Source organism: Protopterus annectens, chromosome 10.part0 (genome assembly GCF_019279795.1).
Source record: "Protopterus annectens isolate FY-2018-M chromosome 10.part0, PAN1.0, whole genome shotgun sequence".
Classification (NCBI taxonomy): domain Eukaryota; kingdom Metazoa; phylum Chordata; order Ceratodontiformes; family Protopteridae; genus Protopterus; species Protopterus annectens.
The window spans coordinates 1687195040-1687209936 of record NC_056744.1 but is presented as its reverse complement, the minus strand read 5'-3'; the positions used below and the strand labels follow the sequence as shown (position 1 = coordinate 1687209936).

The 14897-nt window shown below is 39.6% G+C and overlaps 1 pseudogene; it reads left to right on the top strand.

Moving 5' to 3' along the window:
* LOC122814424 overlaps positions 1-14897 on the top strand; it is a 652984-nt pseudogene that overhangs the window by 351918 nt on the left and 286169 nt on the right.

Below are 14897 nucleotides of genomic sequence, written 5' to 3'. Positions count from 1 at the left end.
AGGTAGCTGTATGGGTACTGGTACACAGATTTTTAAGACACATAAAGGAGGAAAGGGCTAAGCACACCAAGAATGAGGGGCCAGCACATCAGTTTAGGTTTAGGGTACTGGAACAGATTTTTAAGACACATAGGAGAGGGGACATTAGGAATTACACCGAGACTAGAGAGATAAATTGGATTATCAAGTTCAGGGCTGATCAAACACCAGGTTTGAATGGGAAGGTTCCACTACGTCCAATACTTAAATCAAGGAGGTTAAAGAATTAATAATTACAGGGGATATTTTGGGTAAAGGTTTTTTAATGTCCATATACATGTTATATGCCCCCTTATTTTTTGTTTTTATGTTTATATATATTTTTATGAGTTTTTAAGTGTATATTTTGTCTAATATATATGTTTCTACAGCTATGTTTATTTCATGTAGTTTTATGAGTGCTACACCTTTAAGATGCTGATAGATTTTGGCGCCTTTTTATGTATTTAAATGATGAGGTTGTAATGTGTTTTGTTAAGGTCTGATGAAGCTATTGCGAAAGCGCTAACCTGTTCAATAAATTATATTCTTTTTTAGCAAGATTGACTGTTATTTTCTTCAGGATTGTCCAATAATTTATATCTTGTGAATTTGGAGTATAAACGCATTGATACCCTCCATTGCGTTGCACAGCAGCTGTTTGTTTATTTTTTATTCTCGTTTGCTGCCTTGCTGCTGAGCATTAACTCTGCTGGATTGTCTTTATATTTTTCATTTAAGTAATCTGTTTAACTGTTGAAGGCTACACACTAAAGTGCAATAGCGTTTTCTGTGCATTTAAAGTGTCGTTTTGATTGTATCTACTCTATCTTCTGAAAAAAAAAATAAAATACTTGTTACCTGCCTTTCTGAACTAGTATAGTCCAGTTTTCAGGTTATTGCTGAATCCGGGGCTGTGTCACAGGTTTCTGTGTTGCCCATACCTTACTTGGGATAGAAGGAAGTTTCTCTGTTCATCTGTTAGAGAGGGGAGCTTTGAGCAGCCTATCTGTCCCTGGAGGAATGGTTTCAGCCCAGACGTTAGTAGTTTATCAGCTAATTTCTATCTTTTTCACTTCCCTGCTATAAAAGCCACATTTGTGCGGTTTTGCGCATTGGGCAGCGCCGTTTAGCTAGAGTTAAACTATTCTCTGCTCCACGAAGTCTGCTCTTCAATTTTTCCCTTGGAACTAGACAAATCTTCAATTTTAGCACTCAAACCATTCATTTCACAGTCAAGCACTTGCTTAAAACTCATAGCAAGCACTAATTTACCCTAGCATTAGACCCCCCTATACTGTCCAGAAGGGCAAGGCTCTCTATTCGTCCCCACCAGCCAATCAGAAAAACAGCTTACTCTACCTATTCAGGCATGTCCAAAGGGCAGTTTCCGGTGTACTCTCCAGTCCAACTGGTGAATCTGGGCATTTTGAGACAATGTTACAACTGCCTCATGTACACAGACAACCTTCTCCTCCTACCACCAAACGGTAATATATGCGAGAGATGCAAATATACAGCCAAACTGAAGGCAAAGCTCTTTCAACTCCAGACTGAAACTGACAGTCAATAGAAGAAGGGTAATACTTGCAACACACTACCAGTGTCACAAAGACCTAATAAACCAACACCGGCAAATAACACAGATGAATACATGAAAACATACTCGGAGGCTCTAAATAAAAATCTGCAAAAGCAACAGAGACCTTCAAAGCAGACATCCAAGCAACCTCCACACCCCATCACCAACCATGAAACACACAACTTCACATAGTCCATGTGCCACACAATCACAGCCCTTAACGTGAAATAACATACCCAACACACTAGTAACAGACAACTCTATAGTCTGGCACACTGATGTCCCACTAACTAGTCTGGACAAAGAGAAGGTTCCAGTTAGCTGCCTGTCTGGTGCCAGGATCCGCCACATAACACAAGCACTCAGGTCACTCCAGAACAAGTACAAATACAACTCTGTCATTGTACATGTTGGTGTGAATGACCTGAGGCATACCTCCCTGGACTACATGAAAAGAGACATGGAAGAGCTTTCTGATCATGTAGCCCAGGCCGGTATGACCCTGACACTGAGTAGCATCCTGCCCTCACCAAGAATGATGTCACAGTATAGAGAAAAAATTATCAATTTCTACAATTGGCTAAGTTTCTGGTGTCATTCAAAGGGGATCCAGTATCTGTCCACCTGGGATGACATGATCGACAAGTCACGTTGCTTCGCAAGAGGTGGCTTGCACCTGTCACCCTTAGCCTTTTGAATACTGGCCAAGGCTCTTGCCTCTCCCATAGTGCCTTTTTTAGGCAAGGCTCAAAAGGCAAACACACCACCATAAATAGCACAAGTAACCAAAAACTGAGGGTAATACCACTCTACGCCAGAAGTCTAAACCTCAAAATGCATGCACTCGAGGCACTCCTCAGTATGGAGAACATCGACATCTGTGCAGTAATAGAAACCTGGTTTAGGGCTCCTGAGAGCACCCCAGCACTACTTGGTTATAACTCATACCATACCTTTCAGCCACAGAACCAGGACTGAAACACAAAAGGTGGGGGTGTATCCATATTCATCAAGGATACCCACAACTCCAGGTTAGTGGCGCAGCACAATGCATCCGAGATCATTCATGTGCAACTAACAATGGGCAAAACTGCAATCCAAATTGTAGCTTGCTAGAGATCACCCAGCATAGCCCAGGACACCCATTCCGCATTTCTGAAGACACTGGGAATTATGAAGGTCCTACCATACACCCTAATACTGGGTGATTTCAGTTACCCAAACAAACTGGGAGAACTACTCAAGTACTAACTCCCTTGCCCAACGCTTCCTAAAATTTATAAACTTGAATGCCCTGGATCAACTGGTCAATACCCCTACCAGAGAAAATAACATATTGGACCTGGTCATCACCAACATGGGCGACCGGTGTTCCACACCAGAGGTCAATCCCTCGTTGGTTAGATCAGACCATAGACTAATCAGTCTGGGGGTGGGGGCGGAATGTGGATATCCAATCAAGGAAACCACCATGAAACCTTTTCAAAAGCAAATTTCACATTACTTAAGACCGAGGTGGAAAGGTCCACAGCCCCCATGCTAAAGGACAATGCTGTCCAAGCTGCTGAAACCTTTACAAAGGCACTCTGAGCATCTACAGGAATGCATGGATCGTGCTATCCCAAGTAACACCAAGACTCATTCCTCCAAGAAAAGCAAACCAGTCTGATGGACCCCTGCCATAAACAAGCTATACAACAGAAGGAGGAATCTAGTACAAAAAACAGTAAAATGCCAAGAAGGAAAGACATCCCTGATCAGTAGCAGCAAGAAACTACGATCCCTCATTAAATCATCCAAGGCTAGTTTTGAAAGAAAAATTGACAGTAACTCCAAAGACAACCACAAAGCGTTCTTTAGCTATGTCAAGAACCTAAGTGGAAACTCAGATCTGCTCTGGAGTTAGTGCAGAATGGCACAAAATACACTGAACCGACTGATATTGCCAACATTCTGGTAGACAGGTTTAGTGAAAACTTCACCCCCCTCTCACCCCTAAAGGGCCCATAACCATACCAGAAGAATGTAGGGCCCCATCAGTCACTGACACACAAGTTAAAACAGCCCTATCCAAAGCCAAAAACGCAGCTTCATTGGGACCGGACAGTGTCCCAGGCTGTGTCTTACAAGAGCTCCAAAATGAACTAACCACTCACCTAAACACACTGTTCAAACAAAGCCTCTTTACAGGCTATATCCCCACAGAGTGGCACATAGCAACAGTTATCCCACTCCACAAAGGTGGAGTCACAACGGACCTTGGGAACTATCGCCCTATAAGCCTGACTAGACTGGTCTGTAAGGCTATGGAATGCATTATCATGGAACTCATTAACAGAGACATTGAGAACCTCCAAACATTGGACCATACCCAATTTGGCTTCGTTAAGGGCAGATCATGCCTCCTAAACCTGGTGGATGTCTTTGAGATGGTTACCAAGGCATTAGACGAGGGAAAGGGGGTCCATACAGCCTACCTAGACCTCACAAAGGCTTTAGACACCATTCCCCATTCTAGTATTATAGACTAGCTCACCAGCTTGAATATAAACCCCTACATCATGAGCTGGGTTGCCAACTGGCTCATGGATAGAACCCACATGGTGAGAGTTGCAGGCTCTATGGCCAACTCTAAACCGGTTACAAGTGGCATCCCCAGGGCTCAGTCCTAGGACCCCTCCTGTTCAGTGTATACTTCACAGAGGTACAGGCAAGCATAGGAGGACTATGGCTGACCAAGTTCGCAGATGACTGCAAACTAGGGGCCATAATTGATTCTCCAGCTGATACAGACACCCTGCAGATGGGTCTCACTGAGATGTATACCTGGTGTCAAAATCATGGCCTCAAGCTAAATGCCAAAAAGTGCATAGTCATCCCCTTTGGAAAAAACAAAGTACCTGCGAACTACCCCATAGGTGGTAGTCCTTTAAATACAGAAAATGTAATAAGGGATCTGGGGACCAAGTAGATAGTAATCTCTCATTTGATAATCATACTGCCAAGGTGGTTAGAAAATCCTTTGTGGCCCCCCTAATCACAACAATGTTCGCATCTAGAACAAAAGAGGTTATTGTGCCCCTCTACTCATCACTCATTAGACCCATCATAGAATACAACGCCCCATTTGGGATGTACCTTACAAGACACCTGCAACAGCTGGAAAGACCGCAAAAGTACCTCACCAAGAGGATTACTGGCCTCAGACAGATGCCCTATGCAGCCCGACTCAAGAAACTCCAGCTGTACTCTGTTGCATACCGCTTACTCAGTGGTGATTTCTGCCTGACATACAAGGCCATGTCCAACCCAGAATTGATGGACAAGCTCCACATAAAAAAAAAACAAATCCCAGAGAGCCACACACTCTAGAGGTATAAACCTCACCACAATGATAAATAGGACAAGCTGGAGGGATAGATTCCTGTCCCAGAGATTCCCCGTTCTTTGGAACAGGATTCCAATATACATCAGGCAGAGCCCCTCCCTAACGATCTTCAAGAGAAACCTTGACGGGTGGATGAGAAACAGAAAATTTACCCCGGGAATCACTGCAGTGGCTCTGCTGACCAGTGGCACAGGGAACTAATGGCTTTGATGGATAGAGGCACAGGGAACTAATCTAAGGGGGTGGCGAAAGCAAACACATTCTGGCTAGGCTTATAGATGCCCTTGGGCAGATAGCCTAGTACTTGCCTATGAACCTATACTTGTACATAAATTACTACAAGTGTATTATATACCACACGTCTTTAAAATGAAAATACACATTGAGTTTCTGATACTTGTAGTAATGTAGGCACCTGTTTGCATACAGTTTGTAAAGCTATCCCTGAAAGTATACCTGCGCATTGGAACATAACCAGCAATTATTACACATTGTACACTCGTCAGTCTGGTAACATGCAGAACTTAAATGATCTTGACAGTTGAACATGGTTAGTTGTCCATTTCATGCAAGCCTCCCAACATTTTCTCTCCAGTATGCATTGCTGATGTAATACACTATAAGTTGTCTTGCAGCTTTGTAAAAGTCAGACTTCTGCAATAGTGCTGAATTCTGTAGTCTGTATAATTAGGTAGGGGTTCTATTCTCACTGCAGTCAACTGTGATGTGCGTCTGTGCACTTGCTTGACATTATAGAGAGCATTTTACACCAGCATGTGGTTCACTGCATTTACCATTTTATCCCTACCAGACACTGCTGATGTCTTCACCTATAAAGTGCTGTCTGACACTCTCCAAGTCAGACATGAGCTGTCGTGCTTGCTTTAAATACAGAGTTTTGTAGTCAGTGTACTTAAGTAGGGGTTCTGTCTTCACTGCAGCCAACTGGGATGTCTGTGTGTTTGTGCACTCACTTGACATTAGAGAGAGAATATTTTACACCAGCGTGTGGGACACTGCTATTACCATTTTCTCCCTACCAGACACTGTTGATGTCCTCACCTATAAAGTGCTGTCTGACACTCTCCAAGTCAGACACAAGCTGTTGTGCTTACTTTAAATACAGAGTTTTGTAGTCAGTGTACTTAAGTAGGTGTTCTGTCCTCACTGCAGCAACCAATTGGGAAGTCTGTGTGTTTGTGCACTCACTTGACATTAGAGAGAGAATATTTTACACCAGCGTGTGGGACACTGCTTTTAAAATCTTTCTGTCATCCGACTCTGCTGATGTCACCAGCTATAGCTAATTTGTGTATGTGCAGTATTCCTATCAGAGCAGGGTCAGAGACCAGCTTGTAGGCCAGGCACAAGTCACCTCATCCTATACGATACAGATTACAGTAACAGGGGTTTCAGTCTAACCACATACATCATGGCATGGTTTGTAGGCCCTGTATTTTCTTGGTGAGAAACCCCTGTGGTCTCACCAGCTGCTGTAGGTGTCTGGTGAGGTAGATGCAAAAGGAAGCATTATACTGTGTTAGTGTTCTGATGAGGTTCGAGTACAGTGTAGTTATGTCGTCCTCCGATCTGGATGCGATGGTCTGACTTATGGGGTGTATGGCATAGCCTTTCCATACCACTGTGGACACTTGATAGTTAAAGTTCAAATTGATATCTGTGTGTGTTCTATGGTCTTGCTCCACTGGGTTTTAGCATAGGGGGAGTGTTGTCAATGTTGCAATTAGAGTGGAATTCCACTTTGCAGAAGGCCATAATAATGACAAATTTTGCATTTATTTGTAGACTGTGTGGCTTTGGCATCAGTCATTTGTCTGTTAGCCCCTCCTATAGTACGTTAACATTATACAACAACAAAAGACAGCAATTCAGAACCACCACAGCTTCAGATAAAAGAACTTCAATAAAAGGTTAGCGCTTTCATGCCGATAACTCGGCACTTCATCAGACAAAACACAAAGAAAAAAAGAGAACTCTTTATAATATAAGCAATTAATCAATGTAACAATTTATGTAATTTTAATAAAGGCTTTAAAGGCACATATGCATAAAGTCCAAGGCTTTTTATGTGCCTGTAATTTCATAATCCATTTACTTTCAGCCTTTTCAATAAAACTATTCAAATCATCACCCCTCTTCTTAACATAAAACCTCTGTAATACTAAAAAACAAAAAAGAATGGTCTTAAAAACTTGAACATCCGTGTACAAAGCACTACTATCTTTATTTCTTATATAACCAATATGTTCTAAAATGCGTTCCTTTAAAGTCCTAATAGTTTTGCCTGCATAAAAACAACAGCACTTCATGCAAGAAGCAAGATCTATAAGGTGTTTACTAGTGCAATTCGCATAAAACCTAGGGTTAAAAACAAAACTTTTAGACGGACGTGTAAATGTTTTAGTATCAGAATATATTGACATGCAATACAATTCCTGCACATAAAAGTACCCAATCTATCAGAAAGAGATCTTACGCCATCACTTTTACCATAACAAAGCTGCCTGTTAAGCGACATACCATTGTTGAAACAGAAATGTGGTTTGACAACTACAACCTCGTAGACAGAACTATCTGAGGTGAGTATAGGCCAATTCCTACGTATCACCTCACAATTGTCCGCAGTGTTACTGGAAAAAGTGATCACCAATCTAAAATAACTTAGAAAGAAACAGTCTTGCTAAACCAGACCCAGCTTCTCTCACATTACCCATAGCTGAATTAACCTCTCTAGCAGAATAAAACTGTGCATGTAATTCATGTTACCATGTGCCTAAAGCAGTATCTAAAGCCTTGTTGCTAGTATGTGATCTAGAAGCCCTAAAGGATTGATTCCTAGCTATGTTCTTGAAAACATTTTCATTTTGAGAAGTTCTAGCATTATCCACAAAAAGTGGTCCTATCCATCTGACTCCATTTTAATGTTCTGTACAAAGCATTGTAAGGATTTATTGTTCTTAACTCACAGACCTAAACTGCTTTGCATATTTTTTCTTCTCTTTACTTGTATTATTATTTTCTACTCACTGTCTTACATAGTGTATACCTACTAAACTAAGCTTCACGTTTACATGTAGTCACTTGTCTCTATTATATAAAGCTTTGTTATATTTTTCATTCCTTACTTGTTTTAAATGTATGTTTACTTTTTGTTTTCAGAATAGATGTGTACATTGTTTTTTTTTTCAGATGATGTGCCATAGATGTATATACCCGTATTGCACTTCACAGTTTTATTTAATGCGTTTTCATTTCCAACAATTAGCCAAAATGGAACTTCAACAAATCAGAAAAAAAATGATTGTATGTGGGCATGCTTTTCTAGTCCAACTGACCTTGATAATCCCCGACTTACTCTCACCCTGAAATTAATGTGTCTCTGTAGCTGATGGCTTATTTCCATTTTATTATACTGGGCCTCGGATGGTTCCCCAATATCTGTGTGTATGTCTAGCTGTCTGTATATGTAATAATGGACAAAGCACCAAAGCACTTATTTGCAGTGTCAGCAAGATGTCGCATTATTATTAATAATAATAATAAAACATGGATGTTATAAGAGAAATAAGACCCTAAGTATTCATCACTAGGAACTAAGTATCTGTCCCCCATGAGTGAAAAGTTCAGTGTTCTTTTAGCATTTTTCTGTCTAGGTTATGTGATCCCTTTTACTTGTATGTTCTTCGATACGGCAAGGTTTTCTCATATGCAGGAAAAAAAAAATTGTCCCAGTTTTCTTTCACATAATCGGGAGGAGAAGGATAAACTGTATGAATTTTCTCAGAGTTTTTCTTTTTAAGTAGTTGCATGAAGTTATGCTCTCTGAAACTGGTGTGCAAACATGGGGCCTAACGATGTGGGAACTTCATCTTGTTAAAAAAAAAAAAACATTTTCAGAAAGCCACATTAACCCGTTACTTGCAGGTGTGTATCCCTGATTTCATTCCCCTCTTTTTCCCATCAGTAGTGGAAAAGCATTGTACATCTATATAGTGGTTTGATTTGTAAGGTGACACTTTTGTACACTAGTTTTAATATATTCTTTAATCTTGTAATCTCTTGAGTTTTATATTCAAGGTGATAATAATTGAAACAATGTACCAGTAAAACCTGTAAAGCAGGCTAGATTACAAAATGCATATAAGCAGAGTTAGAAGCATATGTTTCACTCTGTCACCTAAACTCCATTCTGATTCCTGATCAGAAGACTATTTCTCTGGGCACTACAGAACATGAATCCTTGCAGGGCCCTTCTCCCACCCTAGAAATTGGAGGCTGTAACTTTCTTCAAAAATGTGACAGCCTTAATAAAGTAGACTGCTAAACAAACTGTTGAGCTTCTACGTCATATGTGGCTCCTCTAGCCAGATTTCACAGGAAGGAATTACAATGGCTTCTAAGGAATTTTTGAGGTCAGTAGTTGTAAATCTTAGAAACTCTGGTGGTGGTTTTTTTTTTGAATAGGGAATTAGTTTGGTGGGTGAACCAGATGAAAAAAAAAGTTGCCCTTTAAATGACCAGGTCACAACCAGACCCAAACCATGGATAAATTAGACAAGGCCTGGGGTATTCTCTCCTAAAATAGTGACCACCCACAAATATCCACTGTGATGTTAAGGGTGCTATGCAGTGTTACTTTCTGTAGATATGTGTCTTAGGTGTGTCAGTTTATGAGGTATGTTACTCATTTCCACCCTCAAAACTCCTTTTGCATCAGTGACATGGCAGCTTCATGTGTTGCTGAATGTAATGTAGCAGTATTAGTAAGTGATGCTCTGTAATCTCCATACATTAAAGAAATTGTTGCACTTCGTTGTGACCAGTTGTTACATTGTTGCACTAATGTGCTATGCTCTTCTGTTCTTATTTGATCATGTGTCACACATTTTGCCAGTTTATCTATTTTTTTTTTTGTTTTCTGAACTTTGGGAACCAGTGCTAATCCGAAAGGACCACTTTGACTCCCAGCAGAGTGCAGAATGTTGCATTTAAATGTCATATAGATAGGTTTGTATGAAAAGATTAAACAATGTTATGGGAGTCAACGTTACACTACAGCTACAGTATGACTTTAATAAATATTAGGAAAAGTGGAGAGTTATGCCTGTAGGTATGATATATATTCAAAACTATTGATTTTTGCAAATTATTTTGTTCTGTACTGTTTTTGTACCTTTTAAAATTCTCCATAGAAGACTAACTTCTCTTAAGTTGTCTGAATTGTTTTTGCTCTTTTTCTCATGTTAATTGCAGCAGAAAATGTTAACTTTAAAAATGGAAAAGACTGTATGTGTGTGCTTTTAGTAAAATGAAACGCATATATTTCATCATTGTGATACAGAACTAATAATCTGTTTGTAGGCTATGGGAGCGGAGACTGGAGCATTTGTCAGAGTCAGCAGCCATCACTTGGAGCGTCTCTATTATGTTATCCTACAGAGAACCTGCAGCACTACATTCAAACTCTGAAGGGCTCCGACAGGCATCCTGTTATACCTGTAGCACAGCTTCATCCGGGATATACCTGCAACATGAATGCTGAATGTGACCAAAGTTCTATAGTACAGCAAAGTCCAGTAGTATGCTGGGCAGCTCACAAAGAAAATAAACCATATACATGTCCTGAATGCAATAAATGTTTCAAACACAAGAGCCATCTAGTAATACATGAAAGGATTCACACTGGGGTGAGACCATATAAATGTGCTGAATGTAGTAAGGGATTCACAACAGCTGGTAACCTTAACAAACATCTGTCAATTCACAGTGAGGCGAAACCATATAAATGTCCTGAATGCAATAAGTGTTTCAGACGAAGGTGGAATCTAGTAGTACATGAAAGGGCTCACAAGAGGGAGAGACCATATAAATGTTGTGAATGCAATAAGTGTTTCATACAAAGGAGTGCTCTAGTGCAACATGAAAGGGCTCATGAGGGTGAGAAACCATATAAATGTGCTGAATGCAGTAAGGGATTCACAACAGCTACAAATCTTAGAAATCATTTGTCAATTCACAGTGGGGAGAAACTATATAAGTGTCCTGAATGCAGTAAGTGTTTCAGACTAAGGGGTGATCTAGTAATACATGAAAGGATACACATGGACAAGGGGGAGAAACCATATAAATGTGTTGAATGCAGTAAGGGATTCACAACAGGTGGTAACCTTAGAACTCATCTGTCGGTTCACAGTAGGGAGAAACCATATAAATGTCCTGAATGCAGTAAGTGTTTCAGACTAAGAAAGAATCTAGTAATACATGAAAGGATTCACTTGGGCAAGGAGGAGAAACCATATAAATGTGTTGAATGCAGTAAGGGATTCACAACAGCTAGTAGCCTTAGAACTCATCTGTCAGTTCACAGTGGGGAGAAACCATATAAATGTCCTGAATGCAGTAAGTGTTTCAGACTAAGGGGGGATCTAGTAAAACATGAAAGGACTCACATGCTGGAGAAACCATATAAATGTCCTGAATGCAATAAGGGTTTCACAAAAACTGGAGCCCTTAGATTTCATCTGTCAGTTCACAGTGGGGTGAGACCGTATAAATGTTGTGAATGCAAAAAGAGTTTTGCACAAAGGAGTGCTCTAGTACGACATGAAAGGACTCACATGAGGGAGAGACCATATAAATGTGCTGAATGCAGTAAGGGATTCACAACAGCTGGTACCCTTAGAAATCATCTGTTAGTTCACAGTGGGGGGAAACCATATAAATGTCCTGAATGCAATAAGTGTTTCAGACAAAGGGGGGATCTAGTAAAACATGAAAGGACTCACATGGGGGGTGAGACCATATAAATGTCCTGAATGCAATAACTTTCAGACAAAGGTGGGATCTAGTAATACATGAAAGGACTCGCATGAGGGAAAGACCATATAAATGTCCTGAATGTAGCAAGGGTTTTCACAAACACTAGTGCCCTTAGAATCCATCTGTCATTTCACAGTGGGGGGAGACCTTATAAATGTGCTGAATGCAGTAAGGGATTCACAACAGCTGGAAACCTTAGAAATCATCTGTCAGTTCACAGTGGGGAGTAAGTGTTTCAGACAAAGTAGTACTCTACTAAAACATGAAAGGACTCGCACGGATGAAAATTCACTAAGCAAAAGAGAGTAGAAATGCTGAAAATGAATTCATAGTCAAGAATTGGTAAGTACCTTCACAAAATAGACCCTGTTTTTCACAAAATCTCACCAACGCGACACTGATATATATACTGTATTTAAATAGCATATATTATGGACAGAAGCAAGTAAAAAAAAGTGGGGTGCACACGTCCCAGGAAAAAAATGTGCCCAATCCTGGTAGGCACACTGGTGCTAGGATGGGAAAAAAATGACAGTGTAGAATCCTCAAAATCCAGAAATATTCCTACAGTGGGGTTACATCAGGCTCAAGATGGCTCCCCTGTTGTAGAAAGAAGTAGCAATCCACAAAAATCACAAAAACTGATAGGCCAAAAAAGAGGCATACAGATGAGAGAGTGGACTATTGAGGATAAGAAAGAAAGTATGTATTGTTACTGTTATGCAAAAATCCCAGAATTACCAGACAGAGGATATACGAAGAGATTGAGATATATTAGAAGAAAGAAAAATTATTTCACAGCAAAAGTTATCAGAAGCTTCAAATAAAAATGTGCGTTCATTAATGCAGTAGATTTTTGAAAAACAATATACAGATCAAGAAACTCTGATCTGTTTGGAAGAAGAAGCATCTGAGGAAGTGAGAAAATGTAAACAACAAAACCTAAACATTTTTGAAAAGTATAAAAAAGAAATATGAACATGGGCAGGAAAGAAAGAGAGATTTGATATGGTGCAGTATTATGTAAAGGAGAAAGCCAAGTTAACTAATATAGAGAAAGCAGTTGCAAGGTTATTGAAGGGAAATATAGGCAAAGGCATCCAGTTGTGGACAATTTCACAATAAGAAAATTAATATCACAAAAATGGAATGTGGAAAAGAAGATTAGTAAAGCAGAAATTAAGGAAATAGAAGTTGAAGTTATGGAGTGTCTGCGGAGTGAAGGATTTAATATAAAAAGTCTAACTCAGACTGTATCACAGCATGATGGAGTCAGTCCCCAAAGTAAGGAGAAGCAGGAAGATCAGGAGATCTCTGAAGAAGGAATATGGACATAGGGAAGAAAAAGAGATTTAATATGGTGTAATATTTATGTCAAGGAGAAGGCAAAATTAACCAATACAAAAAGAGCAGCACCAAAGATATTTGAAGAGAAATACAGGCAAAGGACTATGGATATGGGAAATCTTACAATGCAAAAAAGAAGACAAAGAGGAAAAGTAGAAAAGGAGATCAGTAATGGAGAAGTTAAAGAAATAGAAATTAAGGTCATGGAGCACCTGCAGAGTGAAGGATTCAGTGTAGAACGTCTAATGCAGAAAGCACCTCAACAGGATAGAGTAATAGATATCCAAATTAAGGGGAAACCAGTGGAAAAGGAACTAAATGGTCAGGTGCTATATCAAGATATTTTGGAGTCTTCCACAGGAAACCAGTATAAACATTCAATTAAAGCTAGACAGCAAGGGTAGGGACAGGAGACAGTGGAAGCTCTGATGCAGTCAACGTTGAGGAGTGATAGGCCAATGATTTCCCATATGACAAAGTAATGGATGGCACAGGATGAAACTGAAGATGAGGTGCTACAGGAAGAGGCTATAGAACTTTCTATAGAAGGGCCACAGGAAGTGGAAAACAAAGTATGTGCCCTCAGTCTGGGAGAAAATGAACTTGGGGAAGAGTTGCCTGATTTAATGGGCAAAGATATATTAAAATCAATGAAAGAAATAGATTGCAGAAGGTCAATAAAACCCCAAAAGTCAGAAGTCTGATAAAACAAATGAACACAGTAATTAGGACTGACCATAGAGATCCATGCAATATAACAGAAGTAAACGGGATATGTTACTGTGCAGCTAAATTAAGAACTGATAAAGTTTTACTAAAAGAGCACATGGTAGGGAGAAATTGAATATCATCATAGAAGTATCGACTAGAGGAAAATGTAAAGCATTCCTCTTAACAACTTGGGCCATGGCTATAATGTGACTCCTAGAAAACAACAAAGTCTAAAGAATTCTCATCTTCTCTTTGTTGATGACTTAAAACTGTATAGTTCATAAGACGAGGATAATAGAATGTCATTTGACCTTTATAAATGTGCAAAAGCAACCTTTAAAGCAGGAAAACTGCAGCACCAGGAAAACATCAGGTTAGGACAAGAATGTTATATAAAAGAAATTGAGCAAGAGGGAGTGTATAAATACTTGTGAAATGAAGGATCAGTGTTAAAACATGAACAAATGTGTATAAAACTTAGTAAGGAGTACTTTAGAAGACTTAAATTAATCCTGAAAACAGCATTGACGTCCAGGAATAAAATCCAAGCTATAAACCAATTTACTCTTCCTGTCCTAACTTATAGTTTTGGATTGATTGACTGGCCCCAAAATATACTGGATTGATTATATACTAAAACAAGTATGATGCACCATGCTCATCAAGTGATTTGTAAAAATGAGTGCATACCAAGATTATATATCCCCATTCCAAAGAAGGTATGGACCTCCCTGAAATTGATTACATGTTTAGATCTGCAGTTGTGGGACTGCATACATGTCTGCTGCCCTCACATGCCTCAAACATAGTGAACATTTTGGAAAATGAGGATAACAAATACAAGATGACTTCTCTTCTTAGTCTAGCAGAAACATATCTGCATCAAGTTGGAGTGGAACTCAAACCAGAAGTAGATAAAAATCAGGCAGCAATTGAATGTGCCAAAAGAAAGGATATAAGGTGAAGGATCAGATGAGACTGCAAGAAATGATGGAAAATGCATCAATATAG